The sequence below is a fragment of the Lucilia cuprina genome, chromosome 4, assembly GCF_022045245.1.
Source record: "Lucilia cuprina isolate Lc7/37 chromosome 4, ASM2204524v1, whole genome shotgun sequence".
NCBI lineage: Eukaryota > Metazoa > Arthropoda > Insecta > Diptera > Calliphoridae > Lucilia > Lucilia cuprina.
This window is the reverse complement of record NC_060952.1, coordinates 45,348,932-45,370,584: the sequence shown is the minus strand read 5'-3', so window position 1 is coordinate 45,370,584 and position 21,653 is coordinate 45,348,932. Positions and strand designations below refer to the sequence as shown.

General features: G+C 26.4%; 1 protein-coding gene across 5 annotated transcripts in view; it reads left to right on the top strand.

Annotated features, from left to right (window-relative positions):
• Positions 1-226: 226 nt before the first annotated feature.
• The window catches only part of LOC111682798 (homeotic protein antennapedia), a 159,094-nt gene continuing 137,667 nt past the window's right edge, over positions 227-21,653 (top strand). For 2 of the 5 annotated variants that reach the window (XM_046948348.1, XM_046948352.1), the window contains exons 1-2: positions 227-721; positions 21,520-21,569. The gene's annotated coding sequence lies outside the window, so the exon portion shown is untranslated. The remainder of the gene's footprint in view (positions 722-21,519; positions 21,570-21,653) is intronic. The other 3 variants (XM_046948354.1, XM_046948353.1, XM_046948355.1) reach the window with 3 other exon arrangements.

Sequence of the window (21,653 nt, the reverse complement as noted above, 5' to 3'; positions counted from 1 at the left end):
CAATATTTAAAAAAGTAGGAATTAAATAAAAAACAAAAATAAATAGTGCCAATTTAAGCAACATATGTATGTATTTTCATTGGTTTAAAAAGGAAAACAAAACAAACAAATTAAATAGAAAAAAATAAATTAATTAATGCCAAAATTTTATCTTATAAATAAATTAACAACATAATTTTGTTTTTTTATTTTAAATTTAAAACAAAATAAAGAAAAATATAACAAAGTATTGTGCATATTTTATAAAATACCCAATTAATCTGCTCTAGTCTCAAAAGAAAAATATTAGCAATAAATTTAAAATAATTTAAATATATTATCTAAAATTAATTATAAAAGTAATTTAATATTTAATATTTTGAAAAAATGGCTTTATTACATAAACACAACAAAACAAATAAAATTTAAAACATTTTAATTGAAACGACAACATTTTACAACACTGTATTTGAAAAACCCCGACAAAAGAGAGTGTTTATTGCAAAGAAAATTCTTAAAATCTTAAAAAATAGTGTTTTTACGAGAAAGTGCATCATAAAAAGAGCATAACTTTCATTCAACAGCAACAACGAAAAAAGGAGTAGAGAAGGAATCTAACAAAACAAAGAAGCAAGAGTGTAGAGAAAATACACCGAGCGTGCTTTGCCAAACAATCAACAACCAAACATTAATTTGCCAGGACAAAGTCTGGTATTCGTATTCAACTTTTAAAGGATTAAATGTAAGTACTTTTGTTATTTGGAGATAGTTTTGCCACTAGATCTAGAATATACCCTTACGTAGTATAAGTGTTTCTATACATAATTGTAAATTATTTCATTAGGAACATAAAAACGATTCTTAGATCAGTAATTTTTCGTAAGGAAGAAACACTGTGGGTCCCAATGTTATAATGTATATTAACAATAAATTTCAGATCGGAATTTATATTCTAAGTGCCTATATGCAAATGTATCTAGAGAAGTACATCAAAACTTAATTCAAAATTCATACAACTCATAACTCCGATCCAAACCAACAAATTGTGCAAAGAATTAGATTCAGAAGAAATGTAATAAACTAAACTCATGTATTTTTGCTTCCATAGGTTTTTGGTGGTATTGTATTCAGTTATTAGGTAGTGGGATCGATTCCCTTCAGATATTTTACTAGGTGTAAGTATTTCTTCGGATCTGAAGTAGCATACATCCTCCTTGTCGTTGTCAATAACATAAATAATTGCTTTTTTTTAATATAATTTGTAGTCAATAGTCTATAGCGTATGGCTAAAAAGGAACTAGTTAGTGTTTCTAACCGTAGGCGATTTAGGAAGTTCTTTCAAAAAATATAGGGATTTACATTTGTGTAGAAACCTTTACCGATATAAAACGATAAAATTACTTTAAATGGGGCATTGAGTAAGACAATAGACTAGCAAACATACAAAAATAACTGTAAAAATCCGGAAAAATCGGGTAAGTAGATTTGTAACTAGTCATTTTTTGGTCATCGTCGAACAAAAATATGTTGTTATTCAAAATAATTTTTCTCCAATACCGTCTAAATAAAGATTTTGCCAATACTGTGAAGATATGCGAATAGTCCGACGGAAGAAAGCATTTTCCCTGTAATGTATTGTTCATTTATTATAATATCCATAAAACAGTGAAATAAAACCTATATTGCGACGGTGCTTTAGTGAATTAATAGAGTTGGAAATCCTACTGTCATCGATAAGTACCATGGCCCCTTAGGCCAGTATATGAGAATTTTATTCCCTTTAAAAAACCAAAACTTTTTTGAAGTTTTCTTAATATCAATTTACTCATTTACTCCAAGACTGACATTTCTTTTATATTCAGTGTGAAATCGATTTTTTAATAGTATTGATTGATTAAATTTCAATTCAGATTGGAAACATATAAGACTCCAATATCTAAAGTTAAAAATAGTAAAATGTGTTAAACATTCCAAGCCATTTTTATCGAAATAACTCTTAAAAAAGGTCTTTTTAAAAATGAACTAATGATAATTAAGTACATATTTGTATTAAAAAGTTGTTCGCTGAAGATCTTTTAGAAGAAATTTAGATATGGTTTTAAAATATTTCTATTGTTCTATATAATCATAGAACAAAACAGATTTTACGATTCCAGTTGTTTCTGGAATTAAAATATTTTAACATTTTATTGTTTTTTAGGTTTTATTTTAAAAGATGAATATTACATTATTAAATATTTTGTTCCAGCATTAAAATGGCGTTAGATCAGCTAAGGAATAAAAACTGATTTTAATATCTAACACAGTTTATTTTACGTCTTGTATTAATATCCTACAGAACTTTTGATAATTTGCTACATTTTTACTAGACCTTTGTACATTTTCAGGAAAATAAATTAGTCTATATAAATTAATCATCGATTGTGATATCTGCAGAATATAATAATATAATATTGTAGAATATATTAAAATATATGGTGCCAATAATTTAATTTCTATTTAAAAACTGTATTTTTAACACAAAATTTAAAAAACTACCGACTTCGGTAAAATTTTTTCTAAACTTCCGAAGAGGAAATTGTACTGAATCCTGGAAGAGATTATAATCAGAAAACATTTTACCAAAAGAGTATTGTTTAGTTTTACTTTTTTCCGGTCGCTTTTCTATTCTTTGGAGCAGTATATGGACTATTCTATATACTAGATAATAATCTATAGACTAGTCTTTTGTGTAGCTTATGGACTTCTCTATTCCCTACTCCAGCCGCGGATACAGCTCAAGCGTTTGGGCTGGAATTTTATTTTTTCCTCATTTTCGTTTTTTTCTCAATTTTTATATTTTGTATGAAAAACTTTTGGTTTTGGGGGGAAATTTCCCTTTTCCCCCTGTCCATAAGGAGACAGTGTTCAAGTCAATCAAGAAGTGGATCGCATAATACTTATATTACAGAAAAAACTCGTTCTATAGCCGTACTGCAACTGAGTGTATTTTTTTAAATTTCTCTTGATAATTTAGCATTTAAAATTATTCTATGTACATAGTTGTAATTTAAAAATAAAATCTACCCAGCAAAATATTTTAAAAATTTTGGTAAACGTACTTATTAGAGTGGTCGTTATCAATAACATTAATTATTTCTTTTTTTGATAGGATTTGTAGCAAAATGTCTAGAGCGTATGTTTAATAAGGTTATGCCCAAATACAGAAAGAAGAAAAGAAAACAACTTTTAAAAATTTATATGAAAACAACTTAGTTTTTGTTAGTGTTTTTTATACAAAATTTCAAATATTGTTTAACATTCCTCTTTCTAAATGCGGGCCATAGGTTTTTTTAAATATATATTAATTTTTGGATTTATGTAAAACCCATTCCAGATAGCATGATAAAATAACTCGTTAATGAAGAATTGGGTAGGTAATCTTGATCTTGAATAGAGTGTATAATTCCAAACTTTAACAATTTCCGACAAAATATTTTGAGAATCCGGTTATGGAAAATTAAAAAAATCGCAATGAAAGCTTCCGAAAAAATCGGAAATTTGTATTCGTCATTTCAATTGATCATTTTAAATGAACGTTTTCTCATTGATTTGTTTAATTAACTTTGAATAAATCAAACACAAGTTAAAATAGTTGCAAATAATGAACTAATATACTTAATTAATCAAATTAAGAGTGTTGACAAGCTTAAACATTTTGTATTTGTATATTTGCATATAATTATTGTTAAACTTTAAAATTTAAGTATAAAAAATTATTAATACATTTATTGTTGAATAAGTAAGTAAAATAATAATTACCATGGTAAACATTATATTTTTAAACTAGCCAAAATTGTTTGAATGTAATAATTTAAGTTTTTATTTGTACATTTGTATTTTCGACAAAACACAGTTCTTGACTTCAAAATATGAATATTTGTAAATATGTATGTGCTATGTTATATCTGTACAAATGTCGTATGTATGTATTATCATATGTACTTTATGCATATTTTGAGAATAGAAGTAATGGTAGCTTTGAACTTGGTACTTGGTTTTTGAATTATGATTATATACAATTAAATACTTGTTCGTACATGCATAAATACGTATGTATATATGCAGTAACTCAAACTTACTCACATCCATGCGTTTGAATTTGTATCTGTGTGAATGTTGAGCATTTAGCATAGTTTTACTTCCCTTTTGTGTCATTCTATGCACATATATACACACTTACTAACTACATTTTATTAAATTTTCTGCTGCGCATGTGAGTCAAGTCAATAATGCATTTTAAATATTTACACTTACATAAATTTGCAAAAACAAACATATTAAGTACTATATACATACAAATTTTACAAGTTTAATAAAAGTAGTAAAAGTTGGAAGACATTGCTTTATGTTATTTTAATACTTTATTTACATAAAATTTGACTCTGTTTATCTTTCATACCCAAAACCATTTACTTTTGAAAGAGTAATTTGAAATTTAAACACATTTTTAATTACTGTAATTTTTCGTCCATCAATAATTTATAATCCATAAGTAAAACTAACTTTTCAATTAAATTTATCTAAACAACATCTATATATTTATAATTATCATTATGATTTAATATTTCATTTACATTTGAATGTATCTTTATAATCTATATTTTAGTCTGTACATATGCTTATAAGTATATTCGTTCAAGTATTGTCTTGTACTATTGACTTAATGAAATGGCTTAAAAATGACTTTTTAATAAACCCAATTTTGTGCTACTGCAGTTAATAAATAATTTTATACTTTTTAGTCCATTTGTATGTTATTATTGTGATATTGTTCAACTGCAGTTGAATAAGTGATTTTACACGAAGAGAAAAAATATGATTGAACATGGTCACAGCAACTACTTTGAATTTATTACAAGATATTTAACATTACAATTATATATCTAGGTGTCGCTACTATATATGTACATATGTGCAATGCATACTTTATTTAATTATGATTATGTATAATGTGTAAAAAATCATAACCCTGTTTGACTGCAATACAATATAAAATCCAAAAATTAATATATATTATTATTAAAAACAGAATTTAACATACTTTGGTTGCGACAACGAGAGATATGGTTAAAGAGACTTAAATATTGTTGAGTTTACGAACCTTAGAACCTTAGAATGATTACTATAACCTAGTAGTTTCTTCTTTGGGAGTGCATACATTTTGCTCCTAATTTACTGATGCATATTGAATCTTCAACATTTGCAACATGGCAGTGAGAGTAATTATTATTGTATTATATAAACATGTATATATGTGTATGTATGTTTGTTTGGCATTTTATTGATTTATTTCAATTGATATAATTTCTACTCAATATTGCTGCCAGTTGTCTGAAAGTCGAGAGTATATAAATATAAATTTTATTATGTGCCGTGTTAGTGTTGCCAATTGAAAATTTATTAACTCCATTAAAGTTCATTCATTTATTTATTTACGGCATATTTTTAAAAATTCTATGATAAGTTACTTTTAGGCCAAATGAAAAAGCTTTAGAAGAATATATGTATTGATTTTAAACAAGAGTTTATTTTTCAAGTAAATGAACAAAATTTCCGTACTTGAATTTCGGGGGGCTTTATTACATTTAAGGCAGATTCAAGTTGTTGACAAATATTGTTATTATTAAATTCTAATTCAAAAGTATTTAACACTGTTCATACAAACACTGTTCAAAAATATAAACAAAAACTGTATACAAATGATAAATGGTAAAAAAATACGTTGTTGTTTTTGTTCATATTTAAAATAAAAATCATTGAATTATACGAAAATGTCACAAAATATTATTTATTTAATGTTCAAACGAAATAAAAAAATTAAAATAAACTTGTTTAGTTAAGAATTTGAATTATAAGCTAAAAACAACTGAATTGTCACTTTTTCTGTAAAAAAAATGGTAGATTTAATTTAAATTTTTTTTGCAAAATGATAAATGATGACAAAGAAGTTGAGAAAAAAATGCTTAATTAATCACTAGACAACACAAACAATGTGAAAATTTAAATTAAAAATAAAAAATATAAAAAAATACACAGATTCTTTATAGAAAGGGTAAGAAATGCGTTACATTTGGAACGAGCATTAATTAAAATGACAATCAAGTTAAAATAAAATAAATTTGTTGTCGTATAATTAAAAACTTTTTCTTTGACAGCATAAAAAAACCTTTTAATTACAAAGTTAGGAATTTTTTTAATTAAAATTAGAATTAAAAAAATGATTTTTAGATAATACTGGTCTGTCAACTGATGATTCTATCAACAAAATCCTTATAATGCTTGTGACAAACAAACATGTACTTTTAATTATTGTTTTTACTTGAATAATGAATTTAATATAATTACAGTGACCATAATATAGTTAAATTACTGCTTATTGTAATTTTATAATAATTGTAGTAATATTATTCAACCATATCTGTTTTCTGGTTTTTAATTGGAAAACACATATATAAATTAGATACAGCGTCAAAGTGATTGGTCGTCATGTTAACCTCTGATCGCAAAAATGTTAATTCACTAAAAAGAAATCAATTTCCAAGTAATTGAATTTATCGATTTTTTCGTTAAATTTTTCTAGAACACATGGCAATTTCTTTTGTAGGTTTGTTCTTTTGTCTTTTTGTTTAAATTTGTTTAACCTCCTTTTAAACTCAACGAAACAACAAGAGGAATTCAAAGGTTTGACTACATAGTTTTCAGTTCTTTTTTATGCTTTTTCAAAGTGAAATCCATATTTCGTTACTACTGTTTATACCCTACACCACTATAGTGGGGAGGGTATTATACGTTTGTGCTGATGTTTGTCGATGTAAACCTTGTGCGCAACGTACAGACCGCAAATTTCAATATAATTTGATGAAATTTGGACAAAGCATGTTTTTGAATTGAAAATGGTTGAAATAGGTCCATTATATCACCGTTCCTCCTGATTTCGGCTTTTTATGCCATAATTACGTCAAATATACTATTATATTATCAAAAATTGGCAATTATAAAAAATTTAAAAGTATACTCATGGTATAGGGTATTACATGGTCAGTCATGCCCGACTATACTTTCCTACTTGTTTTGTAAACATTTTTGGCGCAACTTTTATGGACAGTCTGTAAAAACCTAAACAGAATAGGCTGCCTAAATGATATAAAGTAGAAGAAAAAAGGCCTGTCATCAACGCTGCCAGACAAAACTGAACAATTTTCAGTTTTTATTTTCCATTTTATCAAACTTAGTGAGAAAAACTTCTATATTTTCGTTTTCCTCAAAATGCACAAATAATTTTTATATTAAATACTTGAGTTATTTTTAAGGCGAACTAAAGTATAAAAGAAAAACAAAAATCAAGGAAAAACTCTTACCAACACTTTTTTGTGCAGCACTTCAAAATGCACAATTGCAAGTTTTTGTTTCACTTTGCTTCTTACAGCATTTTTGTGTGTGTTTGAATTTGTTTAGTTTTTTTTTGGAAAAAAATTTCTTTCATCCTGTGTGATTTTGATGTATGACTGTATGCGGTAGTATAAAATACCGAAAGGATTATAAGACACAAACACACTTGCACATATTTACTAGGACTTTTATTTGCACTTACAAACGAACCCTGTGGTTCGGAAAGACTATGCTGAAATAGTTATTTTAGCAAGTATTAGAGGTTAGATAATCATATGAACTATGCATATGACTATGCTTGCACCTTACATCACAACGATAACAAAAAGTCAATAGATTACTTCTGATGGGTTATTTTCTAATCTACTTCAATGGTTTTGGTGAATGCTTTCTAAAATGGATACAGTGACTCCTTGTACAACTCCTGAATATTGTGTGGAGTGAAGTAAAGCAACTGTAGTAGATGTATTGTCATTGCTGTGTTTGTAACGATTGTATGGATGAATATACTCGTTAGACTATTCAACTACTTTTACTACTACTGTTTCTATAGTCAGTTTTACTTATATGAATATTTCTTTTTTGATGCACAAATATTTCAGGAGTTTTTCGATGGTTTGTGCAAAAGAAAAACTTTTAAAGTTGGTTGGGTGGTAATTTTTTTGGGTAAATCTTTTTTTCTTTTAGGGACATGGTAGGGAGTGATGGTGCACTGCATATTTTTGCTTCATTTCAGTTTTACTTGCAATTTTGCTGTTTTTTCTGTGGTTGTTGCTATATATTTTTTACCTACGTTGATTCGGTTCTGTGCCATTTGAGAATACATTTGGAAATGTGTGTTCTTTGTTGCTGCTTCTGCTGCAGCCCAGCAGGGGGCGCTTATAGTGACATTGCACAAGAGAGGGTGACAATGATTTATTGCAAAGAGATACGCGACATACGTACAAATGTCTATACTTTATACTTATATACCAAATATACATGCAACATCCATATGTACATACATATGTATATGAATTTAGTATATAAAAACATTGTATATCTGTTTGTACCCAGAATATCAACAAAACCAAACCAATTTTTATTGTAAATACTCTCGTTCGTACTACATACAATACATATAATTCATAGTTGTGTAAAATACTTGTACTTATTGTTAAATAAAATTAAAAAGAAAAATAAACAAAATACATCAAGTGATTTTACTCACTCACTCTGCCTCCCCATTAATAATTCATTTTACATACAAGCTTGCTTAAACATTTCTTCTAAATGCTAGACTTTAAGACGATTTATTTTCAAAATATATTTTTCAAACCATATCCAACATCCGTTTACACTTGTAATCATTTTTTACGAGTGTTGTTTTTCCTTTTTTGTTAAGTTTTGTTCTCAAAAAGTAAAAAACTAGAGTAAAATCTTTGTTATTTTCTTATTTTTGCTTCTTAGTATATTGGAAAGGCTTTGAGTTATTTATGGGATTTTCTTCTGTAATTTTCCAATAGTTTGGCATGATTAGGGCCAAAAAGAAAAGAAAGTAAGTTAAATAAGAAATTTAATATAAAACCTTATATTTAAATTTTAAGATATTTTTGTTTGTTATATTCAATAAAACAGGAATTAAATTAAGTAACAAATGCACCACAAACCTTATTCAAGAACTTAATTTTAGTAACAAATCTTCGGAGAAAATCATAACAATCCAACCTGAACTCATTCTAGTTTGGCCTTGAAACAAATTATTTTTGTTCGAAATTGTTAACTCTATGTAGTAGTATAGTCAAAAGTTATTAAAAAAATGATTGCTCTCCTGAAAACCTAACAAAAAAACACAAAACTGATTTTGTCGGAGCAAGAACGAAATAAAAAGATAGTCGACAGCAATAAGTAACGCATCCAATGCCGTATTTTGGTTCCTTAGCGGGGTACAAATATGGTGACGACTTATGCTCATCACACTTGTAAACAAAGGATACAGATCTGCACTAAATTGATTTTAATGTGATTATCAAACAGTTTGTGTGTTTGCACTGAGGCAGAGTTCTAATAAAAGTTCCATCGTTCATATTTAAAGATTGTGTTGTTCAGTGTTTTCCACAACATCGGAATGTTCTATTTTTGTTCAAAACATGGGATTGTTATATTACACCCTGTCAAAATTTTTAAAAAAGCTGTCACACATAGAAAAATTGTTATGCATTTATAGCAATTCTGCAAACGTCGTTTCTTTTTTTTAATAATCAGCTCTTAAGTCCCTATACAGAACTTTAAAATTTTGAGAACTTATAATTTCAAACAAATATTTTAAATATTAGTATATGTTGTATTATGGTATCAAAATAATGCTTGGAATCTGTACTTGACTCACTTAGACAAAAAACCTAAAACGAAATTAATTTTAAAAAATCTCATTTTTAAAACAAAAAATTGTTTGTGAAAAATTTCTTTATTCTTCCATTTTTTAATACTGATGAATTGAAATAAATAATTATATTTTGAAGCAGAGATTCTTAGCTACATTTGATATTAATACCAATTCTATTATATAAATTCGAAATTTCATCTTCTGAAATCGTATATTTTAAACTTTAAGATCATAAGAGTTAATTATGAAAAACCGGATAAACAGTTAATAATTGGATCATTTCCACAGTTTCCTTTAAAAATAATTATTTTTATGTTTGAAAATGACTGTTCCTCGGTGTTATTATCCATTCAGATATAGATTCATCAAATATAAATTTTTTACATAAAAACGATATCCTACCTGGCTGTATTTTTTACATTAAAAATGACCTTGAAAAGACAACAACAAATTAACTAAAAATTTCCTTGAAAATTCCATTAGAGCATTTTCATAATTTGCTTTCATAATTATTAAAAAATAACTGTTATCCTAAGAAATTCCTAAAAAGAGAGATTTTAAGGCACCTGCCTTAAACAAAGCAGCCACAATCAGTCAACAAAAAAAAATAACCTTAAACTCATTGTAGAGTACATCTTTTCCTCGGCTTGAAACAAAAAATCACACAGTTTTCATTGTTTCTGAAAAAACGAAATTATGCAATAATTTTCTACGGTAATAAAAATTAATATGCGTCCTTCGTTTAAGGGTAATTAACTTGGTAACAGCACAAAATTACCTTCAAAAAATTTCGGTTTGACTTTAAACTCAAAACACCTTCACTAACTGTATAAATGACTGTTTAACTTTTTGACTTTTTGGTTATTGTTTAAAGATTTTGTTGAATGATTTATTGACTACATGAGTTCACTCAACATGTTTAGTTTTTAATTTTTACACGTATTTTCTATGATTTTTCTTTCCACAGTTAGGTTAGTTAGTCGTAAGTGAGTGATATGAAACAGGTATAAAATATTAGTAGTATTAGTTTATGCAATTAGGTTTTTCTTTGTGTTTCAAAATTATGATTTATGACATTTTAGCAAAAAATAGAAGGAAAAATATGTATTTCATTTAAGTTCCTGTTTCAAAATTCCATCACGTTTTAAAACAACAAAAAATTTACAATTTTTGTTTTTAAAGAAAACTCTTGAGTTGTCTAATTCTTGTAGATGCATATAAATCAAAAATGAAATCACTTTTGTTTTCATTTTTAGCATTTATAAGAAATATGCATTTTTGTTAAATTGTATTGTCAATAAATATGCAGCGCATTTCTTCTTTTAAAAAGATCTACTACCATCCTAATAAATCTTTTAATCATAATAATTTGTTTCAATGTTAATACTTTCAAAATATCTGAAAACTCAATAAATAACACAACAACATGTTCTGTGTGCTGTTAATGTCATACAATGAAATACTTCATATATCATCATCATGTTGCCAAAAGACTCAAAAATAAAATCCGTGAAAAAGACGAAATAAGTTAAAATCGCCTTCTTAGCAGAATAATTTCAGGCAAAAGTCTAAATGAAAGAGAAGCAGAATAAAGAAACGACAACTTTACTTGTACTCCTTTTGGGTAATACCCGTTCGTAAGTGTAAAGGTTGATAGCCAAAAACTCAGACTTTTGAAAAGTAAGGTGTCGTTCGTATGTACACATGTACGTGTATACCGGTATTTTTGCAATGAATGCGTTTTAAGTGTACAGATTTAACAAACAGACAAAGACTGTGCACTTATAAAGTTTGACATTAGAATTCAATATTTTTATATTTTTAAGATAAATTGAAATAAAAACTGGTCATGTTAAGTTTGCAAAACAATTTTATAGCAGGGCTTCATACATATATTTCCATTAATATTAGGTAAAAATTCATCGTGGTCCCTCTTTAAAATTGGAGAAAAATAAAAACAATTTTATTGATGATGACGAAGATGTGGCTTAAAGACAAAAAATCTAAAACTTAAAGTATGTTTGTAAAAAGTACGTGTATGTGTTTTTTACTTTTTTTAATACAAAACAAATTAATCCCGAAATCAACTTAAAGACAAGACAATCTTACATTTTTTCTGCGTTTCCAGCCATAAAAAAGAAGCCTACAAAATGCGTTGGTGATACACACATTCTGGACTTGGAACTCTAAAAGCTGAAAATATTGATGTTGTTTTTTTTTTTGTACGAATGATAATGAAGCTGTTAAATTTTTTTCCAATTTTTTGTTAAACATTTCTGTAACTCATACCTCGTACTGAAGTAATAAAGTTGTTATGTACATTTCCATTGGAGTGTGTCCGTCTGTCTTACCAATAACATATTATCATCTGCATGTTATTGGGAAGATGGTTCCAAATGTCGAATTGGTTGTCTTCTCTCTGGTTAAACAACATCTTTAGCATTTTTTTTTTTTTTTTTTGGATTTCATAAACATAAAAATTCTTGTTTTGTAGTTTTTTGTTTGTTTCAAGTATTAAGGCGTATTGCTTTATTTGTATTTCATCGATATTTGACTGTCTATTGGAGAATTTGTACGTTCGCCCGTCTATCTGCATAATATTTGTATGAAATATTTCATTTAATTTTGCTGTCACCTGATTTATCACCTTTCTTGTAAATTTGTTATACATTAATCTTTTAATTTTATTGATTTTTGCGTTTGCATTTTTAAACAAATTGTTTTTTATGTATGTATATATTCGTTAAAAGAGGTGTTGATAAACTGGCCAAAAGAAAAATTCAAATGCCACGAAATACAAATTTGTTGATTTGTTTAGTTTTTAAAAGAATGAATATAAGAATTCAAGTGGAGGTTGTTTTTTTTTTATCATTTAAATGAAACTTGTTTAAGATTAAGAAATTTTTTAAAGAAATTTTGAATTAAGTCATTTTAAAGGAAAGAATATATAATATAACAGTGTTTAGTTGACAGCTTTAAATTGAAGATTTATATAGGGCTTAGCTAAACCTTTAAGTGACTTAGCTATGTATAAACTTAACGCTTAAACTTAAAAATAAAAACATAATTGATTAAGTTCATTCACTGATTAAGTTCGTGACTCATTCGCGATAACTATGTAGTATAAATATAAATTTATATATAATTAAATTTCTTAGTAAATTACAATACAACTATTTAATTTTACAATATCACAATTTTTTTAAATCAAACAAAAAAACCAATTGATATATTTTATGGTTATTTTTCAATAAAAATCATGTTTCCAGAAGACATACCCAAACTTTCATATGCTTTCACATCAAGTAAATTGCTCAATTCCCTTGTTTTCACCTAATATTATTACTGTATTAAGTTTGTTTAAAGGCATATTGAGAGCAATTTGTTACGCCGATTAACTTAAACGTTTCATTATATTCAAGATTACTTTTTATGGGCTCAACAACTTTACTTAATAAACCTAAAACTGAATAAAAACAAAGCAAAGAGGAATAAAAGAAAGGAAAAAAACGGTGGAATCATCTTCCTACATAGACCCCAAAGGAAACTACATCTAAAGTTAAGCAAAAAAATTAGCAATTTATTTTGGTTTTGCAGGGTTGAAATCATAAAGTAGTGGTTATTTCTAATACCCATTCGTACTCATACAAACATATTTGTATTTCAATAAGAAGATGACAATAGCTTGCTAAAAAAAAAATTAAGCTCTTTTAAATTATTGGAGAATAGAAAAACCCAAAAAAATATTATTTTTGATGGTATTTAAAAACAAATATTAAAAATTTGTTTTAAATAAGAACAAAGACATAAAATTTTTTTTATAACCAAAGGATTCAAATTGAAATTATTTCTTATACCCACATTCGCTGCATATACACATAAATATATACAAGGACAAATAAAAGCTAAAGTCTGAATAATGACTGGGTGGTGTTAGTTGTTGCAAGATAGAATGATGATGGCAGTGCAAGTATTTAATCTAACAAATGATAATGGTGGCTGTGTTGCTGCTCTTAAACCAAACACTCAAATTCTAACTAATATTATTTTCATTTCTCAACTATTCCATTGCTTTTTATGCTTTCAATTCAATTCGATTTTTATACTTTTGCTTGATATTGGTGACTTGGTGGTTATAAAATATATTATCATTGTCTAATGCTTGTATTGTAGCTGTTTACCCACTAACTGCCCTTATAATCTTTTGGGATTTTGTTTTAGAATTTTCTTTTTGTTCTGACTTTTGAGGCATTAGCAGTAACATGCGTTGCCGACGCTGTGATACGCTTGGCATCAAGATTAATTTTAGATGAATAAAAAAAGACAGGGAAAAAATCCGCCAGCGCTGTGGAATAAAAACATAAAGGAAAGAAATAAGTCAAAATGATTAATGTCTTGAATTTTTCTTTTTGGTTCTGTTTCAGCTTTATTTTGAATACAAGATGAAAAACAATTTTTTTTTTGAAAAAATAAAACAAAATGAAGGCCAGAAAATATACAGAAATGAATATCTTCTTTTAAAGAAAATAAATACATCTTTATGTATATTACAAAGTTTTAAATTTCATATATAATATGTACAATGTGTTGTAGAATATATACTAATTTAATTACCTATATAAAATTAACCGTTGATTCCGACTTAAATATCTGTATGATTTATGAAGTAATTATCGGTCAATGTCCTTTAGAATCCACTTGTTTTATTTGATATAATTGTTTCCTACACAAATATATCTCCTCGATTTCCTGGGACAATTTTACAAGCTTACAATATTATTAAATAATTCGATTGCCCTTTGTCCGTCTGTCTTTTAAGTAAGCGATTGGGTTTTATATTTTAATAAAAATAAAAATATCTTATATTTAATTTATTTTAATATTATTCATTAATTTAAAAATCTTTTTGACATTTAAAACAATATTTTGTAAATAATGTAGTTTTTCTTAAAGTTTTTCATTTTATTTAAATTTTGTAGTAAATTTCAATTTGAGAGGGTAATGTATCATTTTTTGTTCATAGTTGTAATTCATATTGGACATGGCATGTGTTGCCATGTTTTTTCTTCTAGCTCATCCTAGTTCGTTCTCTTTCACTATAATAACTACACACATATACATACATTTCATCCATACAATGACTTTTTATTTTTCTGCTGAGATTATAAAACACAAATGGCATGCATCCCCGAAATCAGACGCAAATAGTCCGCACACACACATACTTAAACCAAACATGAACATTTTACAATTTCCCTTTAAATATGGCTGCTTAGACGACTAATGGTTGTTCTTGTTGTGTTGTTTTTGTTTGAAAAAAAGATGCCTGTTTGCCTGTTTAATAGTCATACATAGACATGGTGTTTGTCATTAAATGATTTACTAAATAAAAAAACGAAATATTTAGAAAAAGCCAAATTGTTTTGCAAAAAAGTCAAACATCCTTAAAGTTGTAATTTTCCTTATATTTCTTTGTTAAATCAACGAAAAGCCATTTGAAATCTATTTCTATTACAATTTCTAATAATTTTGCTGGCAGTAATGGTGAGATACTGAATAAAAAACCCCACCAGCATCAGCATTATCATTGTATACTTGGCATTATACTTCCATCACCAAACAACCTCCTCATCTTTAGCAGCAGCAGTTGAATCAGCAAAAATCCTCAAAAGAACGTTAAAGAAAAGACACCTTGCTTGTTTAGAGAGGAGCGCACAGACAAAATAGATTACATTGGTGCCAAGATTTATGGCTGTGATCAAGTATTTCCCGTTTTTTAAGTTTCTTATTTTTTTTATTTGTGTGTCTTGTATGAGATTTTTTAGTTTTCTGGTTCTTGTAATTTCATGTGTATTTAGGTTTTTCTTACATACAAATATTCCTCTAAAGATTGTTTCGTTGTGTTGTATCAACGTATTTTGTGTGTTCGAGTTGTAGTTTGTTTTTTATTCATCTACTATTTTTTTGATGTTAAAGATGTTGCAAGTGAGAAAAAGAATAATGTCTTTTGGGTGTATCCATAATATGTCGAAGTCGTAAATATTCCTACTCTAGTTTGGTACGATTTTAACAAGTCAAGAAAAAATATCTTTCAAGTAACATTTTGATGGATTTAAAGATGCCAAAATAGCACAACATTAATAAATGTTTGTGTAGTTTTTTTTATCGACTTTTTATTCTTTATTTTAACCGAATTTTAATTTTAAATTATAGAAAATTATAATTATGAACTTTTAAACTAAATATAACTTGCCAGATAATTAGAAATAATAAAATAAAAGTTATAGTGTAATAATACATATTTATTTCTTTAAATAAAAAAAATCTTAATTTTTAATAAACTTTTTATATCATTTAATGAGCCACATTAATTAAGCTAAATTAACTTAGGTTGTTATTTATAGTCTTTTTTGTCTACCCTTTTTCAATTTTTTCCAAGCGATTGTGTACCTATCATTTAAAAATTATATTTTGTGGAAATCTTATTTTCAGCAATTATATTACCAAACATATTTATTTAAATAAGTTATTATTTTAAAAATATTAATTAAAGTCTAAACTAGGCAATGCACAGAACGTTAAAAATTCTTTTCATTTTCCGAAAAAAGAACAACAACTAAAATCTTTTTTAGCTAAAAATTTGAAAAGTGTTGCCTATAAAACCTTTAGTTTCAAGTAAAATACTGAGCTCTACAAGGGTTGCTGAACTGTACTGTTGTTATTGTCTGTTGATAAAATTGTGAGAGAATGAATAAATAATAAAATTATAAAATAAAAAGGAAAACAAAATACTGCAGTGGTATGCATGTAGTACGTAATACATTGTATAACAAAGGATATTGCAACCATATTGAAAATTATTAGAAAGAAAACAGTTTCAAAAAATGAATAACATTTCCTAAACTGCTGCAGTTGTTAACTGTAGTTCTTTTGTATGGGAAATTATATATAAAAATAAAAACGAAAGGTGTTTCATGATAAATGTTTACGGTGCACAAATTATTTTATTCATAAATTTATGTCATATAGAAATTAAAGAGTAGCTATTCGTAGAACTCACAGGTAGTTGTAAGAAATTGAATAAGGTTAATATTTATTAAAATAATTTTGTATTTATATGATTTTAAAAATAAATTTCATATCTAATAGAACGTTTAAATTGTTAAAAAGAGCTTTCCACTTGATACCTAGTTGCCGCAATTAATAGCAGAAGCCAAAATTCGAATTCGCAAGTTTGTGATCATCGTACCACGCTTCATTTCGATCTTATTTTTCATGTTTTTAAAATCTACTACAGTTTTAAATATCAATATTTTGATATATTTGTAAATTATACGGGCTTTATTTGACCTTTAAATGTAGACGTAAATCTTTATACAAAAATGTATAAGGATATAATCATATTATATAATATAACCATATTTCATTTTAAATTATTTTTATTCTAAAGAAAACAAAACACAATTTTGATAAGCTGTCGACACGTCAAAAGTTGAAAATAACAGACGCGTTATAAACTATATAGTTTGCAACGCGTATGTTGCGTACTATATAGTATGCAACATTTTAAATGAGTACACATTTTTCAATATTTTTACAAACGTCAATAACGCGTTTGTGTATTTCCACCTAAAGAATCAATGAGTTGTACACGATTTTTTAAATGCCCAATAAAGAGACTTTTAGATGAGTAGATAATTTTAAATAATTGTTCGACAATTATAACCCGAATAATTTAATTTTCTTATTTATTTAGTTCTAGGTATATTCTTGCTACAAAATTTAGAAAATATGTTCTTATATCTTTATTTCACTTTCTTTCGAATTCTATTTGTATACAGGATAAACAAATAATATGTAGAGAAAAAATATCATTAATATTGTTATATAAAAAATAAAATAATACCTAAAGATTTCATATAAACTCATAAATCAATATCAGTTTCTAATGTTTTTCACAAACATCACTTCACAATAGAGAAAAAAGGAAAAGAAAGAAAGAGAAAAACTCAAATATAGAAAAATAAAACAACGTTTGAAACGTTTTATGATTTATTTACAAGAACTAGTCAATAATTCATAAAAGATGACAATAAATCTTAAAAAAAAGAAGAAAAAAAATAGATGCTCTTCAAAAACTACAAAAAAAGAACAACAATTTTTAAATTAAAATTTATATTTAAAGAATTTAGCTGCTAAAACAAGCACAGTGGGCGGTAAAAATATTTAAATTACAAAACGGAAAATATTATGATTGTTGTTAATTCTTTAATCCTAAAGAAAAAACATATTTTATCATATGTTTAATATTCAGTGTAATGGGCATGTGAAAAAATGAGCGTGTGATGTAAATATTGCGTAACATTTGCATATGACCTGGATGACTGTCTGCAGTCTGTTGCCTGAGGGTGGCATAAATGTCGAACAGTCAAGCCAAACCGTGTGTACTTTGATGAAAAGAATTCTTTGTTGTTTTTATTTATGTTTAAGTCATAAAACCATAAAAATTTGTATTTTTAACGGTAGCAACTGCTGAAAATATGAAATTATGAAAAAATATTTTGGTTTCGGGATTTTTTTCGTTGAAGTCTTTTGTTCTCCCGTTTTGTAATGTATGTATTTTTCACAGAAACACAGTTATAGTTTTGTTAATTAGAAATGCTCTAATTTTAGTCTGTTTTGCATATGATTTTTTTGTTATTTTAAGTGTTTTATTGAAGGCAAACAAATACAAAATATGACAAATTGTCAATTTGACAAAGGTTTTTTCTTTTATTTTTGACGTTTATAATTTTTATGAAATATTAAATATAGCAGACCCTGCCATACCATACCCATAGCAACAACAAATACTTGTGCAATGTTGGCGGTAAACGGCGAGTTGTTGTAGTTTTTTTTCTGTTGCAGGAAGTCTAAAAGGTTAATGTTTTCTTTGTTTAGTTAGAACATGTTGGCAAAACATGCAATAAAACATTTTCAAAATAATCAGTTTGAAAAAAATTAAAAATAAATACAAACTACAACTAAATAACAAGAATATGTCGCAAAAACATGGTTACAAACAAAGTCACACATGTCAAAGTTGGCACAAAATGACACAATAAAAGACACGTTCTTATTTTTGGGCTAAAAATTTTACAACAACAAAAAGAAATAGTTTAATTTGTAAACGAGTGTGTGTGTATTCTTTAAGTTTTTTTTTTTTAATTTAAGCTAAAATTCTTAGAATTTTTTGTTAGTTTGTTTTTCTTGTAAGTAGTAGTGTAAGTATTTCTTAAGAAAAAGCAAATAAATAATAAATAAATAAATATTTATTTGTTTAACAAGTTAAGAAACTTTTATAAAATTAAAGTCTTAATAACAAATTTATTTACATTTGAAACGAAAATTTTAATAAATTTTATATGGTTATATTTTTATTACCAACAAAAACATGGAATTAAGAAATTATAATGTTGGCAAAAAATTTCAATAAAGATACTTACAGAAAATAGACTAAGTGGTTCAAATCTACAAATCACATTGCGACTTATTAAAACTTAAGCAATTCATGAAAACATCGGTGTTTGATTTCCAATATTTGCTATAATAAATTACGTGGAAAGTTAGTTTAAATCGAATAGTTTTGCTGGGAAGGCGAACATTTCTTTAAGTGTATGTTAAACTTATGCTACGATACAATCAATACATAAAAATCACACCCAAATCTATAAAACAAAACATATCGATAGAAAAAATAGCAATTAAATGCTAAAACTGTTAACAATTAAACAACAAATGTCATAAAAAGTTAAACACACAAGACAAACAAAATATTAATACGCGCTTAAAAGAAACTGACATTTATATCACAAAAAACATGCAACATTGTAGCACCGACATACACGCACTCGTTAAGAAATTAATATTTGCAGCAACATAAAAAAGATAAAATTAAATAAATTAAACTTACGCAAAAAACACTAGAGAAAAAATATGAGTATTTACAAATAAGCTTTAAACACCAAGATGTTTATTTTAATATTTTAACTTTAGTCTAGGGAGACAACAGAAACTTATTAAAAAGTATCACGGTTTTAAGTTGACAGTTGTTTTTATAATGAACCTAACATCACATGGACACAATATTTTATGTTTGTGTTTTATTTGTTTTTTTTTTCTTTCTAATAATTTTAAATGATTTTTCTCCACGTACAACATAAAACAGTGTGTTTCTGTTATAAACAGAACGTGCAATAAATATAAAAATCAGCACTATTTTTGCATGCAGAAAAATGATTTGAATCCTATCATAATATGGTTGCAGTTGTCATTCAAATGATAAATTTAATGTAATATAACAGCGACAATTATATACATATATGATTATAGTAACCATTATATAATTAAAATTTTTATAATCATGTTTGATTATATTTTACTTCAAGTGTGAGGGAATGTAAAATTTATTGCAGATTTTATAAAGTTAAAATCATTTCGAATGCCGATCCAGTAAAATATTATCTTGTTATTATAGAAATTACTATTCAATGACTACATACTACCTGCATTACGAGGAAGTCTTTAAGTAATGATTGAATTATAATTCGATTTCTATTATTATTTTTTGCTAATAATTTGGATATATAATATTCATATTTTTAACAACCCGATAATAGCTAACTATATGGACACGCATTTCCTAGACTTTATTAAAATCTAATAATAAAGAAGACGACTTTTAAATACCCTAAGGTAATTTATATTATTTAGTTTAAATAGTAAAAACACATTTCAACTGTTTTCTTGAGCTTTTCTAAAATGATGAATAATATGACATTTTATAGTTCAAACTAAAATTTGAAGTTGTAGTGACCTTCTCCTATAGACAGCTATTAATAGTCTAATACTTGCTGCAAACACAAAGAGAAAATAACATAACTAGCAAAATAAATTACGTTACAAAAAACATACAGTAAGTGTTTATAACGTGTAAATTTGTTTTAATGTTTAGTTTGTACAACATAAACTTAATTGTATAAGTATGTTGCATGGACGTTGACAAACCCCTTCCATACCGTGCACTTACATACATGCATAAGTACTTCGTAACGTGCACGTTTGTAAATGAATTTCTCGAAGTTGCAGTCACACACAGACAGGTGGTTAGAACTTCATAAATTTCTACTTGTGATTATTGTTTGTAAAAAACTTCAAATAAATTGCAAAAACATTTCATTCGTCTTGTGGCTAGTAGCGCTGGTAAAAAGTTTGCATCCGCCATTAAACATTTAATAAACTATTTTATATGCATTTCACATCGTGTCTTTGTGTTATTTGTTGAGTCATAAAATGTTGACTTATTTCTTGAATTGACAAATTCTATTGTCACTTCTAGATTGTAGTTGCGAGGATTTTTTTTCTCTATATACATATACGAATTATTTTTTATTTCAGATCACCTACGCATGTTGGCTGATGATTTTTTTATTTGCTCTATTTGAGTTTCAGTTTTGCCTGCAAGATTTTAGATTAAGTCGTTATAGAAAGAAATATTTAAAATGCGACCATTAAGCATTAGACAGCTTTGATTGTAGACTATAGATAATAAATTGGCTATTTAGAGAAAAAATATAGAAATAAGTATAAATAACAAATACATGTAGACTAAATTACAAATGTTTATGGATGAATTAGAGCTTTTAAATAAGTGTTTCTGACAAGGCTTTAATTCTGAATATTTTATGTTTTATACTTTTTTTTAGATAATTTAAAACATCTTTCAAACTGTAAAGGAATCGTTGGGATAAATAAGGTAAGTTTTTTTGTTTATAAATACCTTAAAAATAAAATATTTATATTAAAACTTTATTTAAAAACTTTTTTATTTAAAATACTC